Source organism: Delphinus delphis, chromosome 20, assembly GCF_949987515.2.
Source record: "Delphinus delphis chromosome 20, mDelDel1.2, whole genome shotgun sequence".
Classification (NCBI taxonomy): Eukaryota; Metazoa; Chordata; class Mammalia; order Artiodactyla; family Delphinidae; genus Delphinus; species Delphinus delphis.
In genome coordinates, this window is record NC_082702.1 from 31,771,065 (window position 1) to 31,789,258 (window position 18,194).

At 50.4% G+C, this 18,194-nt stretch overlaps 1 protein-coding gene and 1 long non-coding RNA gene across 2 annotated transcripts in view; both read left to right on the plus strand.

Moving 5' to 3' along the window:
- Positions 1-245: 245 nt before the first annotated feature.
- LOC132416647 (uncharacterized) lies at positions 246-2,863 on the plus strand. The gene is made up of 4 exons (XR_009517676.1): positions 246-325; positions 1,352-1,549; positions 1,632-1,798; positions 2,766-2,863. It is a non-coding gene; the product is annotated as an uncharacterized lncRNA (long non-coding RNA).
- A 1,642-nt stretch (positions 2,864-4,505) lies between these two features.
- The window catches only part of CPNE2 (copine 2), a 52,287-nt gene continuing 38,598 nt past the window's right edge, over positions 4,506-18,194 (plus strand). Inside the window, exon 1 of the mRNA XM_060000244.1 lies at positions 4,506-4,631. The gene's annotated coding sequence lies outside the window, so the exon portion shown is untranslated. The remainder of the gene's footprint in view (positions 4,632-18,194) is intronic.

Consider the following 18,194-nt stretch of genomic DNA (forward strand, 5'->3'; position numbering starts at 1 on the left):
ATATAATTGGCATACAGCACTGTATAGGTTTAAGGTGTGTGATATGACTTGATTTACATATATTGTGAAATGATTACTATGATAAGTTTATTAACATCCATCATGTCCTATAAGATACAAATAAAAGAAAAAAAAGTTTTTTCTTGAGAACTCTTAGGATCTACTCTCTCAACAACTTTCAAATTTTGTGACTCTTAATCCCACAGGTGCTGCCCCAGTTTCCTCATCTGTATAGTGAGGGCACAAGCAAAATGAGTCAGAGCACAAGGACCTACTTTCTCCAGCTGCAAAGATGACCTTATGCTTCATCTCTACACTCCCTCAGGTGGGATCTGAATCCTCTGTCTCCTGCCTCACCTGGTTACAGTTCTTTAGGGCTTCACCCTCTGGGACCTCCTCTAGACACATAGCCACAACCTCAATAACAATGTCCTCCATTTTACAAATAAGGCCCAGAGAGAAACAAGATTTGCCCCAGATTCCACAGCAAGTATTCAGTGGAGCTCAGATTCCAACTCTGGAACACTAAGGGAGGGAGGACGTTGGAGTGATCCTGGCTGGGGACTTAACTGGTCTGTGGGTCTGTATGTTCAAAGAGAAGGGTCCCCAGGAAGGCGAGAGGGCCATATGACCTTCCTGACCTTGCCTCTGGCCCCCAGCCCCTCCCTTCCCTGGCCAAGGCCAGGCCTGAGGGCGGTGGCCCCAGCCAGAGCTCTGTATGCCCCCTGGACATATCCGGAGCTTCCGAGAAAAGACCTTGCAGTGGCTGGTTTGGTACAGATCCTCCCAGGATTGGGCCCAGGGACAGCTGGTCTTCCTCCCAACCCCCAGCCACGCCAGTACAGCACCCCACCACCCCAGTGTGTCTCGAAGCCCCCCAGAGCTGGAGTCCTCCCTCCCCTTCAGCCCTTGGAATCCACACCTTATTGCTCATCCCACACAAGCCCCAGCCCTGCCCTGGCTGCCCAGAAATCAACCTTTGCCCTGAGGAGGAGGTGACAGAAGAGGAACTTTTTCAAGAGAACAGAGGCCAACTGGGGTCCCCAGGTTGAGTGTCTTAAGCCAGAAGTATCAGTCTCCTGGGCTGTGCCCATAGGCCCCGCCCCTGCACGCACATGCATAGTATAGTGCAAGACTGGGGCTGATGGAGGTGTCTGGGGCTGACTGGAGGGCCTGGGGAGGTGGAGGGAGGCATGGGCATCCTGACCCTGGAAGGGGATATCCCTGCATTAGAGTGACCACAACCCTGGATCTTAAAAGTAGCAATAACAACATGCTAGCCCTGGGGTCTAGGCATGCCTGGTACCAGGCTAGACACCAGATACTAAATCCATCCTTACATTTTACACAGGAGGAAACTGAAGCCCAGAGCATTGAGTGATGTCACCCAGGCAGTAACTGGACAGGCTGAGATTCAAAGCCGGGGCCATGACTCTAGGCCTGAGATGTAGGAGTGCGGTGAGCCACACCCACCTCTCTCCCTGAGATCCCGGAGGGGATGTCTCCACCGCTGATGCGTCTCCACATCAACCCCCTTTGTGGGCAGATGGTATTTTCCAAAGATGGCCACTGTAACCTCTCCCTGCCCACGTGCTCTTCCTACAAATGACAATGACACTCCTCTCACCTAGGGGCGGGGTCTATGGAGAGAGCCAGTGACTACGGCAGAGGTGACATTATATGAATTCCAAAGTCCAGTAAAAGATAATGAGGCTTCCACCTGGTTCCCTTGGGATACTCATTCTTGGAACCCAGCCACCATGCTGCCAGGAAGCCCAGGCCACATGGAACGTCACGGGTAGGTGTTCCAACTGAGGTCCCAGCTGACAGCCAGCATCAATTTCCAGACAAATGTGTGTGAAAGCCTTCTAGGTAACTCCAGGCCCTGTCATGGTCTGACTGCAACTGTTTGAGAAATCCTGAACAAGAACTGCCCTAGCTGAGCCCAGAGGCCCCCCAGAGCCATGAGAGATGATAATGCTTGGGGTGATTTGAGATGTAGCATAGATAACTGGGACACCCTCCATCCTCTCCCAGCTCACATACACCTGAGTCCAGCCAGGGCCTGCTACGCAGGTGGTGCTATTTCAAGTCACTAATTCACAAGCCATATGCGCATGTGTGCACATACCCGACTATCAGCCTATTTAGGGAAATTGAGGCCTCCCAATCGTGCACAGAGAAGTCTCTATCAGGGCAAGGAAAGACTTCAGCATTTTGTAGTAACAGCCTTGTATTGTGTGTGGATTAAAGACAGACTGCAGAATCAACCCATGATGGACACTTGGCCTTAAACAACTGACCTCTGGGCTCTCCTGAGCCCTGACATTTTTTTAAAAAGCTTCATTGAGATATAATTCACATACTACAGGCTTCACCTCTTTAAAGTATACAATCAATGGTTTTATCTACAGTTGTGTAACTATCACTATAATTTTAAAACATTTAAAATCATTGCTTTCTTTCTCTATGGCTCTGTCTAGTCTGGACATGTCATATGCATGGAACCATGCAAGATGTGGTCTTTTGTGACTGGCTTCTTTCACTTAACGCAATGTTCTCAAAGTTCATCCATGTTGTATATACATCATGCCTTTCTGCGGCTGAATAATATTCTGTTGTACGGAGAGACCACATTTTGTTTATCCTTCATCAGTTGATGGCCTTTGGGTTGTTTCCACCTTTTGGCTATTCTGAATCATGTTGCAATGAACATTCATGTACAAGTTTTTGTATGGATGTATGTTTTCATTTCCCTTTCCTAGGAGTGGAATTGCTGTGACCTGTGGCCTTTGTACTCCGCCCGCCCGTGGCCAGGGATCAGGTATCTTCCCCCCCCACCCCCCACCCCGCTCAGCAGGCCCAACTACCTCATCCTTCAGGTCTCCGAGAGGAAGCCTCGCTGACTCCTCTGGCTGAGTTGGGTCTTCTGAACAACCCTGCCTCAAACCTTTGCACTTTTCATACAGTAATATGATTGCCTGGGCCGTGGTCTTGCCCCCAAGAGGTGAGCAGCGTGAGGGGAGGCACTCTCTGCTTGGGTTCACCACTGTCCATCCCAGTGCCTGGCTCTCCTGCTCTGGAGCCAGGAGAGGAGAGGGATTCTGGGGGCCAGATCAATCAGAAAAGGCTTCCTGGAGGAAGAGGGGCTACAGCTGCGTCTAAGAACACCTCTAGATTGGTTTGCCCCACAGCTGGGCTGAGGGCTTTGAGGACTTTGGTTGGAAGCAAGATGAGAGTTTGGAGAAAAGAAGGATGGATGGAGGTCGGGGTGGGGGTGGGGGGGAGGCAGGCAGAGAACAAAGCCCAGAGCCCTGGGGCTGTTTAGCAGCCGCCCTCTAAGGCTGCAAAGTGCCTGTGACTCAGACGTGGAGGGAGGTTCGCAGGATGCAGCGTGAGTCTCCCAGTTAACCCTCACCTGCCTAGAATGGAAAACCCACAACCCAAGTGTTCTGCGTTAACTCCCAGATTCCCAGTCTGTGAGCCCCGGGGCCAAGGGCTGTGGACGTGGTCTTGAGATCCCCGAGCCAGCTGTCCCCCACAATCTGGTTAAATGAGGCTCCTTTGTCTGAGGCACTGGATAGGGGAGAGGGGCGGGGGGAGCGAGCACATAAATACTGCCGAGTGGCCTGCAGCACGAGCGCCCAGCGACAGACGAATTTCTTAAGAATTGGTGCCTCTTCTAGGGAAAAGAAGGCCACCGCCGAAGGGCGGACTCGGTGCGCTAAGGTCTCAAGGACCCGCTAGACGCCCTCCCGCTGACTAGCCCCAGGCACTGTTCGAAATGTTTATCTTATCGTCTCTGTCAGAGAAATAACGCTTGTGTCATCTTCCCAGTCCCTGGCGGTAACAAGAAAACGCCGAGCTCTTTTACTATCGGAAAAAAAAAAAAAAAAAAGAAAACACAGCGATCCTAGTGCTGCCCGATACAGCCCAGAACCAAACCCCGTGGTATATCCCCCGAGGGCGCAGCGTTGAGCCGAACAGCCCTTGGGGTCGAGGCTGCAGAGGGCGCCCTAGGGCCTGGCAGGTCCGGGCCGACCCCACCCCTCGGATCCCGCGTCGGCAGCCCTGAGCGCACAGTGCGGGCAACTCGGAGGTGCCAGCGGCTCGGGCGAGGCCAGCCTGGGGCGAGTGCGAACCAGCTGCGTTCCGATCCGCGGAATCCTAGCCTGGAACGTTCAGATCCTCGGATCCCGGCCTCGAACGTTCGGACACTCGGATCCCGGCCTCGAACATTCGGGGCCCCGAGGCACTGACAACCCGGTGTGCCTGGGCGCGCCAGCCGCGGGCGGCGGGCGGGCAGGATATCGTCCCCGCTCCGCCCGTGGGAGCGCTCGCCCCTCCAGGAAGCGCCCGCCTCGCCTCCCACTTCCCGCCCCACGCCCGCCCCCGCCCTCGGCCGAGGGAGGAGCCCGAGCAGCAGCCGCCGCCACTACCCGCCCGGCCGGGGAGGAGGACTGGACCTCGAGCAGCTGCGGGCGCACGCGAGCTGGCCATGGCTGCGGGGGCAGCGCCCTGAGCCTGTCCCGCGCCCGCGGGCCCAGCCGAGCAGGGGAGCTCCCGGGGATGCCCCGGTGGCCCGGAGTGCGGGGAGCGGCAGCCGCGCGGTGAGGGTAGCGGGACCCGAGGTGAGTGGGGCCCCAAAGGGGCGGGCGGGGCGCCCTGGCGGGAGGGCTCAAGTTCGGCCTTGGGGCTCGGCTTCTGGTGCCAGTGGCGGCTTGTAAGGAAGCTGGGTTCCGCTTCGGGGGACTGCGGAACCCCAAGCCCCCTCTCTCCACCCGCGCTCACCCGGACCCCGGCGTTTGGGTGACTGAATTCCGACCCGGCCACGCGGGGGCGCTCCGTCTTCGCCCCGACCGCGGGGGAACAGAGGGCAGGGTGCCGAGAGGACGGTGGCGCCGCCCGGGGTCCGAGCCCAGCGGTTTAGGGACCCTCCTACCTTCCCGGAGGCGCCTGGGGGCGTCAGGAAGGTGGAGCCCCGCCACCATCGCAGCTACGGAAGTGCTGAGTTCGGGCTGGCTCCGGGCAGGCGCGGGGCCCGCTCCTCGCCCCTCGTGCCCTACTCCCAGCCCCCCAACCCCCCTCCGTCCCCGGCCCCAGAGAACTGCTAGAGAGTCAGCTCCCTGCGGGCGAAGGGGGAGCAAAGAGAGGGAGTGGAACTGGGCAGCTTCCCAGAAGTCGGAGTGTGTTTGCAAACTAGTTTTTTCTCAAACGCTATCTGGCACCTGTGTGTTTTGGGTGGGGGCGGGGAGGGGGAAGCATGGCGAGAGAGAGAGCAAGGCCCTTTCTTCCTTCCCGTTCCTCGTTACCCCGCAGAGCTGCTTCTCTGAAAATTAGAGGGTTCTTATTTTCCTCTTCCCATGTCATCCCCCAGCCTTGTTGGACAAGCCCCTTTGGGGAAGGGGCTGTGGTTTGCCCAAGGTGACAGGTGGCACTGGAACCCAGGGCTCTGTTAGCCAGGTGCAAGTTCTTCTTACTGTCTGGGACTCCCCCAGCCCTGTTATGTACTGGGTGAAGTGACAAGGGCAAAGGATCTGGGAGAATTAGCTGAGTGGCCCTTTGTCTGTCTGCCCTTAGTGTTTGCTCCCCTAGGGGTGTGGGCTGTCACTGAGGGATGGGGGGCTGTTTCTGTTTCTTGGAGCACCCACAGCTTCAGTAATTGGGGAGAGGAGCCAAGCTGTAACCTTCGGCAGCTGCACAGCCCTAATGGAGAGCTTGGGAGACCTGGGTCTGAACGCCTACCCAGCAGTGGGCCCCTGGCCTAGACCTTCCTCCCCTCCGAGCCCAGGTCCTCATCTGTAAAATGGGCTCATTGTCCAGGGCCTGTGCATATGGAGGCTGGGTGCAAACATAAAAAGTGGTTTTATTGCAGTTCCTCTGGTATGGAGCCCAGTGAGCGCTGGGACTGTCCCAGGCATGTGACATAGCTGGCTGGAGTGGGAGGGGTCACCCAGGCAGTTTTCTCCATGGAAAGAGCTGTGGGCTAAGAATGTGGACACTTGAGTTCTCCTGGCCCTCTGCCGTGTCCTGTTTGGGTGCCTTGTCACTCCTAGGGCTTAAGGGCGTTTCCATTGGTAAAATGAAGCAAAATTTGACACAATCCAGTTTACAGGACTGCTGGGAGACTGGAACCTGGGCCAGGGGGCAGGTGTTCTGCAAAGTTGGGTGCACTGGTGGTCATGGGACCTCCCTCCCAGAGGCCACAAGAATTAAAAATCCAGGGACGTAAGAAGAGGGTCGGAGCTAGAGCCTCAGTTTCTGTACCTGTAAAGTAGTAAGAGCAATACTCTGTACATCTTTATAATCTTTTAGGGTAGTTGTGTAGTTCTTTAAAGGTAGTTGTGAGGATTAAATTAGACAACAAAGGGCTTGTGCACCAGCGCTGTGACTGGTGCCCGATAAGCGCTCAGTTAATGTTAACCATCGTTATCATTATTCATGAGAATATTAGTAAGCCTGATGTGGGTCACTGATTTAGGATTCCTTCTGGGATTTCCTCAGGCAAGCTCGCTTCTCTCTCTCCCACTTCCTTCCTGGAGAGAGGAGCCTCAGAATCCAAATGTTGGACTTCTGGGCTGTTCCGGGGCAGGCAGGGTCCTGAACAGGAAGGTGCCACTAGGCTGAAGAGAACACCATGGGGGATGGTAGATCCAGTGGGGTGGTCCCATTTCCCCCACCTTGGGCTGACCTTGCAGGGCTCTAAGGGGTGATGGAAAACAGAAGAGCATTCTCTAGGAATTCCCGCAGGAGCAAGGTTGCCAGGCAAGGTCCCCTACTGTGAAGCCCTCAGCCAGGGCCGGGGTCCCATCTGCCTGATGCTCTCCTCTCCTCTAACCCTTGCAGGGGCTGCTGAGTCAGGGCAGTCACTTCAGGAATCCATCTCCCTCCATCTGGGAGAATATGGCCTCAGAGAGGGGGCAGGATTCCTCCCCTCCTGCCAGATCCCCTGCAGGACACAGGGTGGGCTCCTTGGAAGCCAGGAAGCCAGGTCACCGTAGGGTCTTGGCAGGCAGCAACTGGAGAAGACGATCATGCCCCACCCATGCTGTCCAGAAATAGGGTATGGGGTCCCAAGGGGATTCATGGCTTCCTGAGGTCCTACAGGGCCTGAGGAATGAGCGGGGGTCCGAGGCACCTCCTGGCTCCTAGCCAGGTGTCCTCTCCCTTCCTTGGGCCACCTGGCCTCTGCTCTGTGGTGGCGTCAAGAGGGCTGTTGCTGGCCCATGTCCTGGAGTGTTTCTCCACTAGCCCTGTCCACATGTGCCTCCAGAGCCTGAGATGAAACTAGACTAGACGCTGATCCCTCGCTCGCTATCACATCACCTTGCTTAATTTTTCTCAAGACATTAGCCGCTCTCTCCCATCATCTGATTCATTCAAGTATGTGTCAGTTTGTTCTCTGCCCTCCTCCCCAGGGGGTCAGCTCCAGGAATGGCAAGGGCATCCTGTGTCCATCTTGTTCAGGGCTCTTTCCCTGCACTGACTGGCTTAATGGCTGAGTCCGCCCCTCCTTGTAGCCTCCTGTTGAATGGGTCTGTGATGTTGGGTGATGGAGCCTAGAAGAGTCATGCGCTCACCCTTTGGGGTTTCCGGAGGAATCTCTGTCTCACCATACTGAGTGCTGGGGCACTGTCAGAGCGCAACGATGGAGGAGGGGCAAGTGCTGGCCTGGTGGAAGGGAAAGTTGTGAGTCTGGGAGAAAGTGGGATTCTCCCAGCACTGAAGCTCTGGGGGAGGTGGTCATGGTGGCTGCTGACCTGGTTGGGGTGTCACCTGCTGCCGTTGCCTGCAGGACCAGAGGTCTGGGGTGTGCTGGGGAGAGTTACCCATCCCCCAGGTGACCTGGGCCAAGTCTCTTAACCTCTTGGACCTCGGTTTCTTCATCTAGAAAATGGGGAGCTTTAGACCAGAAGCTAGCTGTTCCCTTGCTTTCTTCATGTGGTTCTTTTTTTTTTTAATTTATTTATTTTTATGTATTTATTTTTGGCTGAGTTGGGTCTTCGTTGCTGAGCACGGGCTTTCTCTAGTTGCGGTGAGCGGTGGCTACTCTTCGTTGCGGTGCGCGGGCTTCTCATTGCCGTGGCTTCTCTTGTTGCGGAGCACGGGCTCTAGGCACGTGGGCTTCAGTAGTTGTGACACATGGATTCAGTAGTTGGGACTCACGGGCTCTAGAGCGCAGGCTCAGTAGTTGTGGTGCACAGGCTTAGTTGCTCCGCGGCATGTGGGATCTTCCCAGACCAGGGCTCGAACCCGTGTCCCCTGCAGTGGCAGGCGGATTCTTAACCACTGCGCCACCAGGGAAGCCCCTTTCATGTGGTTCTTAAGGCAGCTGTGAAAGGGGTTGTAAACCAAAGAGGACTTTGCCCAGTTGGCGTGATACCTCTTCCGCCTGTGGCTTCGGGTCCCTGCCTTCCAGAAAGGTTTCCCCCACCATGCAACCATCTATTCGTCACCGAACAAATGTGTTTTGTTTTGTTTTGTTTTAATAGCGTAATATATCAAGGGTTTATTTACTATTTTAGGTAGAGCCACAGATTTGTTTATTCATAGGCTTAAAATTTTTTACCTTATATTAGAGTATAGTTGATTTACAGTTTGTGTTAGTTTCAGGTGTATAGCAAAATGATTCAGTTATACATATACAAATATCCATTCTATTTTTTAAAATAAGTTTATTTATCTTATTTATTTATTTTTGGCTGTGTTGGGTCTTTGTTGCTGTGCGCGGGCTTTCTCTAGTTGTGGCGAGCGGGGGCTGCTCTTTTGCGGTGCGCGTGCTTCTCATTGCGGTGGCTTCTCTTGTTGCGGAGCGTGGGCTCTAGGCACGCGGGCTTCAGTAGTTGTGGCACGTGGGCTCAGTAGTTGTGGCTCACAGGCTCTAGAGCGCAGGTTCAGTAGTTGTGGCGTATGGGCTTAGTTGCTCCGCGACATGTGGGATCTTCCCGGACCAGAACTCGAACCTGTGTCCCCTGCATTGGCAGGTGGATCCTTAACCACTGCTCCACCAGGGAAGTCCCATGTATCCATTCTTTCTCAGATTCTTTTCTCATATAGATTATTACAGAATATTGAGTTCCCTGTGCTATACAGTAGGTCCTTGTTGATTATCTGTTTTATATTATATATAGTAGTATATATATAACCATAAGTTTGGTAACCATAAGTTTGATTTCAAAGTCTCTTTCTGGTTTGTAAATAAGTGAGTCTGTTTCTGTTTTGTAAATAAGTTTATTTGTATCATTTTTTTATATTCACATGTAAGTGATATCATGTAATACTTGTCTTTCTCTGACTTACTTCATTTAGTATGATAATCTCTAGGTCCATCCATGTTGCTGCAAATGGCATTATTTCATTCCTTTTTATGGCTCAGTAATATTCCATTGTATATATGTACCACATCTTCTTAATCCATTCCTCTGTTGATGGACATTTAAGTTGCTTCCATGTCTCGGTTGTTGTAAATAGTGCTGCAATTAACACTGAGGTGCATGTATCTTTTCAAAGTTTTCTCTGGTTATGTGCCCAGGAGTGGGATTTGTGGATCATATGGGCTCTAGAGCGCAAGCTCAGTAGTTGTGGCACATAGGCAGCTTAGTTGCTCTGCAGCATGTGGGATCTCCCTGGACCAGGGCTTGAACCCCTGTCCCCTGCATTGGTAGGAGGATTCTAAACCACTGCGCCACCAGGGAAGCCCAGCACCACTTATTGAAGAGACTGTCTTTTCCCCATTATGTATTCTTGCCTCCTTTGTTGTAGATTAATTGACCGTAGCTGCATGGGTTTATTTCTGGGCTTTCCATCCAGTTCCATTGATCTATAAGTCTGTCTTTGTGCCAGTAACATACTGTTGTGGTTTTTTTTAAAAATATTTATTTATTTATTTGGCTGCGCCGGGTCTTAGTTGTGTCACACGGGATCTTTTAGTTGTGGCATGCAGGATCTTTAGTTGCGGCATGCAGGATCTTTTTAGATGTGGCATGAGGGATCTTTTAGTTGTGGCATGTGAACTCTTAGTTGCAGCATGTGGGATCTTGTTCCCTGACCGGGGAGCGAACCCAGGCCCCCTGCACTGGGAGCATGGAGTCTTAGCCACTGGACCACCGGGGAAGTCCCGGTAATATACTGTTTTGCTTACTGTAGCTTTATGGTATAGTCTGAAGTCAGGGAGCCTGGTTGCTCCAGCGCCATTTTTCTTAAGATTGCTTTGGCTATTTGGGGTCTTGCGTGTTTCCATAGAAAATTTAAGATTTTTTGTTCTAGATCTACGAAAAATGCCATTGGTAATTTGATAGGGATTATATTCAATCTGTAGATTGCCTTGGGCAGTAGAGTCATTTTGATAATATTGATTCTTCCAATCCAAGAACATGGTATATATCTTTCCATCTGTTTGTGTCATCTTTGATTTTTTTCATCAGCATCTTATGGTTTTTGGAGTACAGGTCTTTTGCCTCCTTAGGTAGGTTTATTCCTAGGTATTTTATTCTTTGACACGATGGTAAATGGGATTGTTTCCTTAATTTCTCTTTCTGATCTTTCATTGTTAGTGTATAGAAATGCAACAGATTTCTGTGTATTAATTTTGTATCCTGCAACTTTACTGAATTCACTGACAAGCTCTAGTAGTTTTCTGGTAGCTTCTTTAGGATTTTCTATGTATAGTATCGTGTCATCTGCAAACAGTGACAGTTTTACTTCTTCTTTTCCAATTTGGATTCCTTTTCTTTCTGTTTCTTCTCTGATTACCGTGGCTAGGACTTCCAATACTATGTTCAGTAAAAGTGGTGAGAGTGGAATCCTTGTCCTGTTCCTGATCGTAGAGGAAATGCTTTCAGCTTTTCATCGTTGAGTATGATGTTAGCTGTGAGTTTGTCATACATGGCCTTTATTATGTTGAAGTATGTTCTCTCTATGCCCAGTTTCTGGAGAGTTTTTATTTTTTATCATAAACGGGTGTTGAATTTTGTCAAAAGCTTATTCTGCATCTATTGAGATGATCATATGATTTTTATTCTTCAGTTTGTTAATGTGGTGTACCACACTGATCGATTTGCAGATATTGAAAAATCCTTGCATCCCAGAGATAAATCCCACTTGATCATGGTGTATGGACCTTTTAATGTATTGTTGGATTTGGTTCGCTAGTACTTTGTTGAGGATTTTTGTGTCTATCTTCTTCATCAGTGATATTGGCCTGTAATTTTCTTTTTTTGTGGTATCTTTGTCTGATTTTGGTATTAGGGTTGTAGCGGCCTCACAGAATGAGTTTGGGAGTGTTCCTTCCTCTGCAATTTTTTGAAATAGTTTCAGAAGGATAGGTGTTAACCCTTTGCTAAATGTTTGATAGAATTTGCCTGTGAAGCCATCTGGCCCTGGACTTTTGTTTGTTGGGAGTTTTTAAATCACTTTTTCAATTTAAGTACCTGTGATTGGTCTGTTCATATTTTCTTTCTTCCTGGTTCAGTTTTGTACCTTTCTAAGAATTTGTCCATTTCTTCTAAGCTGTCCATTTTATTGGCATATAGTTGCTTGTAGTAGTCTCTTACGATCCTTTGTATTTCTTTGGCATCCATTGTAACTTCTCCTTTTTCATTTCTAATTTTATTGATTTGAGCCCTCTCCCTTTTTATTCTTAATGAGTCTGGCTAAAGGTTTTTCAATTTTGTTTATCTTTTCAAAGAACCAGCTTTTAGTTTCGTTGATCTTTTCTATTGTTTTCTTCATTTCTATTTCATTTATTTCTGCTCTGATCTTTGTGATTTCTTTCCTTCCAACTTTGGGTGTTGCTTGTTCTTCTTTCTCTAGTTGCTTTAGGTGTAAGTTTAGGTTGGTTATTTGGGATTTTTCTTGTTTCCTGAGATAAGATTGTATTGCTATAAAATTCCCTCTTAGAACTGCTTTTGCTGAGTCCCATAGGTTTTGTATCATTGTGTTTTTGTTTTCATTTGTCTCTAGCTATTTTTTAATTTCCTCTTTGATTTCTTCAGTGATCCATTGGTTGTTTAGTAGCATATTGTTTAGTCTTCATGTGTCTGTGTTTTTTACAGTTTTTTTCTTATAATTGATTTTATTTTAATTAATTATTTTATTTTATTTTTGGCTGCATTGGGTCTTCATTGCTGAGCAGTGGCTACTCTTTGTTGTCATGTGCAGGCTTCTCACTGCGGTGGCTTCTCTTGTTGCGGAGCATGGGCTCTAGGTGTGCGGGCTTCAGTAGTTGTGGCTCGCGGGCTCTAGAGTGCAGGCTCAGTAGTTGTGGCACACAGGCTTAGTTGCTCCACGGCATGTGGGATCTTCCCGGACCAGGGCACGAACCCGCGTCCCCTGCATTGGCAGGCGGACTCTCAACCACTGCGCCACCAGGGAAGCCCTACCATGAGGTTTTGATATAGCTGTCTGTGTATATAGAAGATTATTTTAAGTTGCTGGTCTCTTAATTTCAAATGCATTTCCAGTATCCTGCATTTGTATTCTCCTCTTCTCATGATGGCTGGTTTTGATATCATATTTGTGTGTGGATGATTTCGTGCCTTTGCTCTATGTTTACCTTTTCCAGTGAGCTTTCCCATTCATAATTTCCTGTTGCTAGTTGTGGGCTTCTCTTTTCTGCCTAGACTTGTTGTAAAGCCGGTTTGGTGGTGCTGAATTCTCTTAGCTTTTGCTTGTCTCTAAAGCTTTTGATTTCTCCATCGAATCTGAATGAGAGACTTGTTGGGTAGAGCCTTGCTTGGTTGTAGGTTTTTCCCTTTCATCACTTTAAATATATCATGCCACTCCGTTCTGGCCTACAGAGGAAAGTCAGCCGATAACCTTATGGGGATTCCCTTGTGTGTTATTTGTTGCTTTTCCCTTGTTGTTTTTAATATTTTCTCTTTGTCTTTCGTTGTTGTCAGCTTGATTAATGTGTGTCTTGGCATGCTTCTCCTTGGGTTTATCCTGTATGGTGTACTCTGCACATCCCAGACGTGGTGACTGTTTCCTTTCCCATGTGAGGGATGTTTTCAGCTATTACCTCTTCACATATTTTCTCAAGCTGTTTCTCTCTCTCTTCTCCTTCTGGGAACCCTATAATGCGAATGTTGGTGCTTTTAATGTTGTCCCAGAGGTCTCTTAAACTGTCCTCATTTCTTTTCATTCTTTTTTCTTTATTCTGTTCCACAGAAGTGATTTCAACCATTCTGTCTTCCAGCTCACTTATCCATTCTTCTGCCTTATTTATTCTGCTGTTGATTCCGGCTAGTGTTGTTGTTGTTGTTTAATCTATTTATTTATTTATTGGCTGCATTGGGTCTTCATTGCTGCGTGTGGGCTTTCTCTAGTTGCGGTGAGTGGGGGCTACTCTTTGTTGTGGTGCGTGGGCTTCTCACTGCAGTGGCTTCTCTTGTTGTGGAGCGTGGGCTCTAGGGTGCAGTCTCAGTAGCTGTGGCACACAGGCTTAGTTGCTCCGTGGCATGTGGGATCTTCCCGGACCAGGGCTCAAACCCGCGTCCCCTGCACTGGCAGGCGGATTCTTAACCACTGTGCCACCAGGGAAGCCCCCTGCTAGTGTATTTTTAATTTCAGTTATTGTATTGTTCATCTCTGTTTGTTTTTCTTGAAATTTTCTAGCTCCTTATTAAACATTTCTTATATCTTCTTGGTCTGTGCCTCCATTCTTTTTCCACGATCTTGGATATCTTCACTGTCATTACTCTGAATTCTTTTTCAGGTAGATTGCCTATCTCCACTTCACAGACTTGTTCTTCTGGGTTTCTGTCTTGTTCTTTCATCTGGAACATATTCCTCTGCCATCTCATTTTGTCTAACTTTCTGTGTCTGCAGTCCCACAGGCTGCAGGGTTATAGTTCCTCTTGCTTCTGGTGTCTGCCCCCATCTCGTTGTGGCTGCTTCTTTGTCTTTGGAAGTACAATATCTTTTGGTAGGTTCCAGTCCTTTTTTGTCAGTGGTTGTTCAGCAGCTAGTTGTGATTTTGGTGTTTTCAGGAGAGAAGGTGAGCTCAGGTCCTTCTACTCCACCATCTTGTCTGGGCAGGCTCCTCAGCAAATGTTTTTTGAACAGCTCCTCCTATGGACTGTGCCAAAGCTGGGGTACAACTACAGAGCTCTGAATGGAGTTGGGGGGATAGAGTGAGGCAAGCAAATGACAAAGAGACAGGAAAACTTAAGATGGTGGAAAATGCCATAAAGAGAATGAAGCAGGGTGAAGTGATTGAGATTGGCGGGATGGGGGGTGGGGACATCAGGGAGACTTCTGGAGGAGGAGGTGTGACACTTAAGCTGAGATGTTAATCTATGGCATGACATTCATGGCTGTATCCCAGCTTACCTAGTTCCCAGCAGGAACTAGGATACTTCCTGGATATGCTCCATGGATATTTTTGAATGAATGAAGGAGGGAGGAGTGCCCAAAGCAGAGGAGGGAGCACGTACAAGGGCCCTGAGGTGGGAACATGCTCAGTGTATTCCAAGAGCCCTTTCTCTCCACCACGCAGCTCTGTGTCTCCTTTGGTGGCCCTTGTCTCGTCAGGAGCATCTGGCCTCCTTCTGTGCTCTGGCTGTCCCTGCCCCATGACACAGGAGAGTGCATGCTCAGCTCCCAGCAGATGATGCTATCCAACCTCTCCCTCCTTTGGGCCCCCAACAATCTTTCCGAGTCTGAGGGCTGTGCTGGGCAAGAGCACAGTGGACCCCATCTCATTTCAAACTCTGGTTTGCCACTGACTAGCTAAGTGACCTTGGGCAGTGTATTAGTTTCCAAGGGCTGCTGTGAAGCCACCACAAACTGGGTGGCTTCAAACTACAGAAATGTATTCTCTCACAGTTCTGGAGGCTAGAAGTCCAAATTCAAGGTGTTGGCAGGGCCACGCTCCCTCTAAAGTTTCTAGGGGAGGGTGCCTTCTTGCCTCATCCAGCTCCTGGTAGCTGCAGGCATCCCTTGCCTTGTGGTGACGTCACTCCAGTCTCTGCCTCCTTCCCATGGCTGCCTTCCCTCTGTGCCCTTAAGGACACCAGTCATGTGGGAATAAGGGCCCACCGTACTCCAGCATGTCCTCATCTTAACTCTTTACATCTGCAGCTACCTGTTTCCAAATATGATCACATGCTGATCTTAGGGGTTAGGATTTTAACACCTCTTCTGGGGGACACAGTTCAACCTCTAATAGGCAGGTTACATAACCTCTTTGTGCCTCAGTTCTCTGTTCTATGAAATGGGGTGGTAATAATAGGGCTCCTCTGCTGGGGCTGCAGGATAGCCTACACAGAATGGTGAGAACCTGTGGACAGGGCCAGGCACTCAGGAAGCACACAGTCAATGCTGTTATTTCCATCTTATCAGTGAAGGTTTCCTGGGAGCAGCTGGCAATGTCCTTGGCCAGGAGGACTTACTGAGGAGGGCCTGGGGCTGGGCTGTGGGCCTCTTGCCTGGGATGCGGAGGCTCAGAGAGGCCCCTCCCCGCTGTCTGGATGAGAAGGGGCAGGTGGGCGCCTCTTCAGTGTGGCGGGGTGAAAGCCATTAACAGAAGGTGGGGAGCTCAGTCTGCAGAGGGATGTGAGCAGAGGGTGTCCAGCCACTGTAGGTGCCCACAGGGGGATTCGGGTACTGAGTAAGCCCAGATGACCTTTCAGGCCCAATCAGCCTGGAGTTCCTGGGCGGGAGCTTGGGGCTAGAATCCCAGAGCAGCCCAGCAAAGACTGAGGGGCATATGTAAACTCCCCAAAGCCAGAAGGGGCCTGAACCCTGACAGGCAGGGAAACTGAGGCAGAGAGAGGAAGGGGCTTGTGGGGAGTTCACATAGAGAGTTGGGAGCCCCTGTCTCCTAGTCTCCCCATGGTAGGCCCCTGGGTGGGTGTGGATGCCAGGGGGTAGGGCCCCAGGACTGGGTCCCAGTCCCTGAGGCTGCCCCACAGTCCCCTTCAAATGAAGCTACTTTGGAATGACTTCAGCTGGTGGTCATTGTCACCATGCCCTCCTCCCTCCATTAGCTTGGTCCCCCCTCTCTGAGCCTGGCCAGGTTCACCCCGAGGTCCCCGAAGTACTTCCTGCATCCCAGAGTCCATCCACGCCCATCCCCTGTAGCACTTGCTGGGAGGCAAGAGGGCAGGGCGTCGCCAGCCCCACTTTGCAGATGAAGGAGCTGAGACCTAGAGGGAAGGGGTGGCAGAAGCGGGCAGAACCCAGTGCCTGGACTCCTTGGGCGGTAGTGTGGAGGCTGCCTCTCAGCCTGCTGGACCAGCCCCTGGGGCAACAGGCTGGAGATGCCCCGGGATCAAGCCCATTTGGTGGTGGCTACAGAGAATAGCCTCCCTCTGGGTGTGGTCTGGCCACAGCTGGGAGCCTCAGGAGAGCTGGGGGTGGGGGGTGTCAGGGCTGACCCCTGCAGCAGCCTCCTCCCCATGCTGTCTGTATCTATATTTATCCCCATGTCGGCCTGGCTGCCTTTTGGGAGTGCATCGTCTTCAGAGCTCAGCAGCTTTAGCTAAGATAGGGAAGTGATTTGTGTCAAGATGCTGCCCGCCCCCCACCTTGATGGGAGCACCAGTCTGCTCTCTGAGGGGCTGTGCACCACATGGCAGGAGCCAGTGCAGCAGTGGGTGTGCAGGGAGGGCCCCAGGGGGTATTAGCAGCTTGGGGATGGACCCCCCCCATTTCAGAGAACCAGCGCTGTGGAACATTGGGGTGGTAGGGCTGCGGCTAGAAGGTGGTACCAGATAAACTGTAAAGCCTTTCAGCTCAGAGATTCAGAGAACTCCTGATTTCTGAAATCCTAGAATTCCCAAACCCTGGGATTCTGTGAATCTGTAGGCTTCTGCAATTCCAAGATGCCGCAGATCCTCTTCCCTTCACCTTCACTCTTCCTTCAACTTTCAGCAAACGTTTGTCAAGCTCCCGTTCTATGCCTCTCTGCTCTGGAAACAGCAGAGATGAAAATAAGATCTGGTCCCATCTTTAAGCTCAAGTGAGGGTGACATTTCCTAAGCCGGTGTTTGCAATATGGTAACAATGTAAGTGCTTCCCTCTCCAGGGCCAGGGGCTCAGGGGGCACTTTGTAGAGCAGTCCCCAGTTTGTGTTTTTTTAAAACACGTTTTCTTGAAGTATAATATACAAAATAGAGCAGACTTCCTGCTCAATGACTGTTCACAAACCCAAAACATCCGTGTTAGCAGCCCCTAGATTGAGAAACAAACGTGACCCTCACTGAAGCCCCCTGGTAGCCCCGTCCGGTTACTCACACCCTCCCCCACTATCTTGCAGTGCCCCTCCAGCAGCATAGACTTGTTTTGCCTGGGTTTAACTTCACGTAATGAGATTATACAGGATGACACGCCCCTTTGCGTCTGGCTTCCTGCATTCAGTATGTTCCTAAGACCTATTCATGTTGTGGCTGTCCTCGTGCTTCCTTCATGCTCGTGGCAGTGTGGTCCACCGTGTGCACGTTCACCATTTATTTATCCCTTTTCCAGATGATAGGCATTTAGGGGACTCCCGGCCTGGGGCTATTACAAATAGTGCTGCTCTGAAAGTTCTCCGGTGTGTCTTTTGGTGAACATATTGCATGTTTCTGCTGGGCGTTGCTGGGTCATCATAAGGGATGCATTTATTTAGCTTCGTAGTCACTGCCAAACATTTCTCCAAAGCGGTTGTACCAATCTACACTCCTGTTGGTGACATGTGAGAGTTCCAGTTGCTCCACATCCTTGTCAACACTTGGTATCGCCAGCTTTTTAAATTTTATCCTGGGGGTGGGGGCAGGAAGGCATAGTGGCATTGATTTCGTTTGGTTTTGCTGAGCTGAGTTTGAAGAATGACAGAGCTAAGTGAAGAAGAGGGAAGGGCATGCCAGGCAGATGGAACAGCATGTGCAAAATTATAGAGGCATGAAAAAGTACTGTTGGAACTCTGTGTAGTAAACAGCATAGCTAGAGCCAGAAATGTGTTGAGGCAGTCGGGGGGGACGGGGGGGACGGGGCCGGGAGGCGGCAGCTATCAGGGTGTTTGGACATTGTCCTGAGAACAGTAGGGAGTCCCGGAGAGGATTTTCTCATTTGAGCGAGTACCTGCAGTGTGTCAGGCATTTTGTAATTTACATTTTTTTTTTTTTTTTTTTTTGGTGGTATGCGGGCCTCTCACTGTTGTGGCCTCTCCCGTTGCGGAGCACAGGCTCCAGATGCGCAGGCTCAGCGGCCAT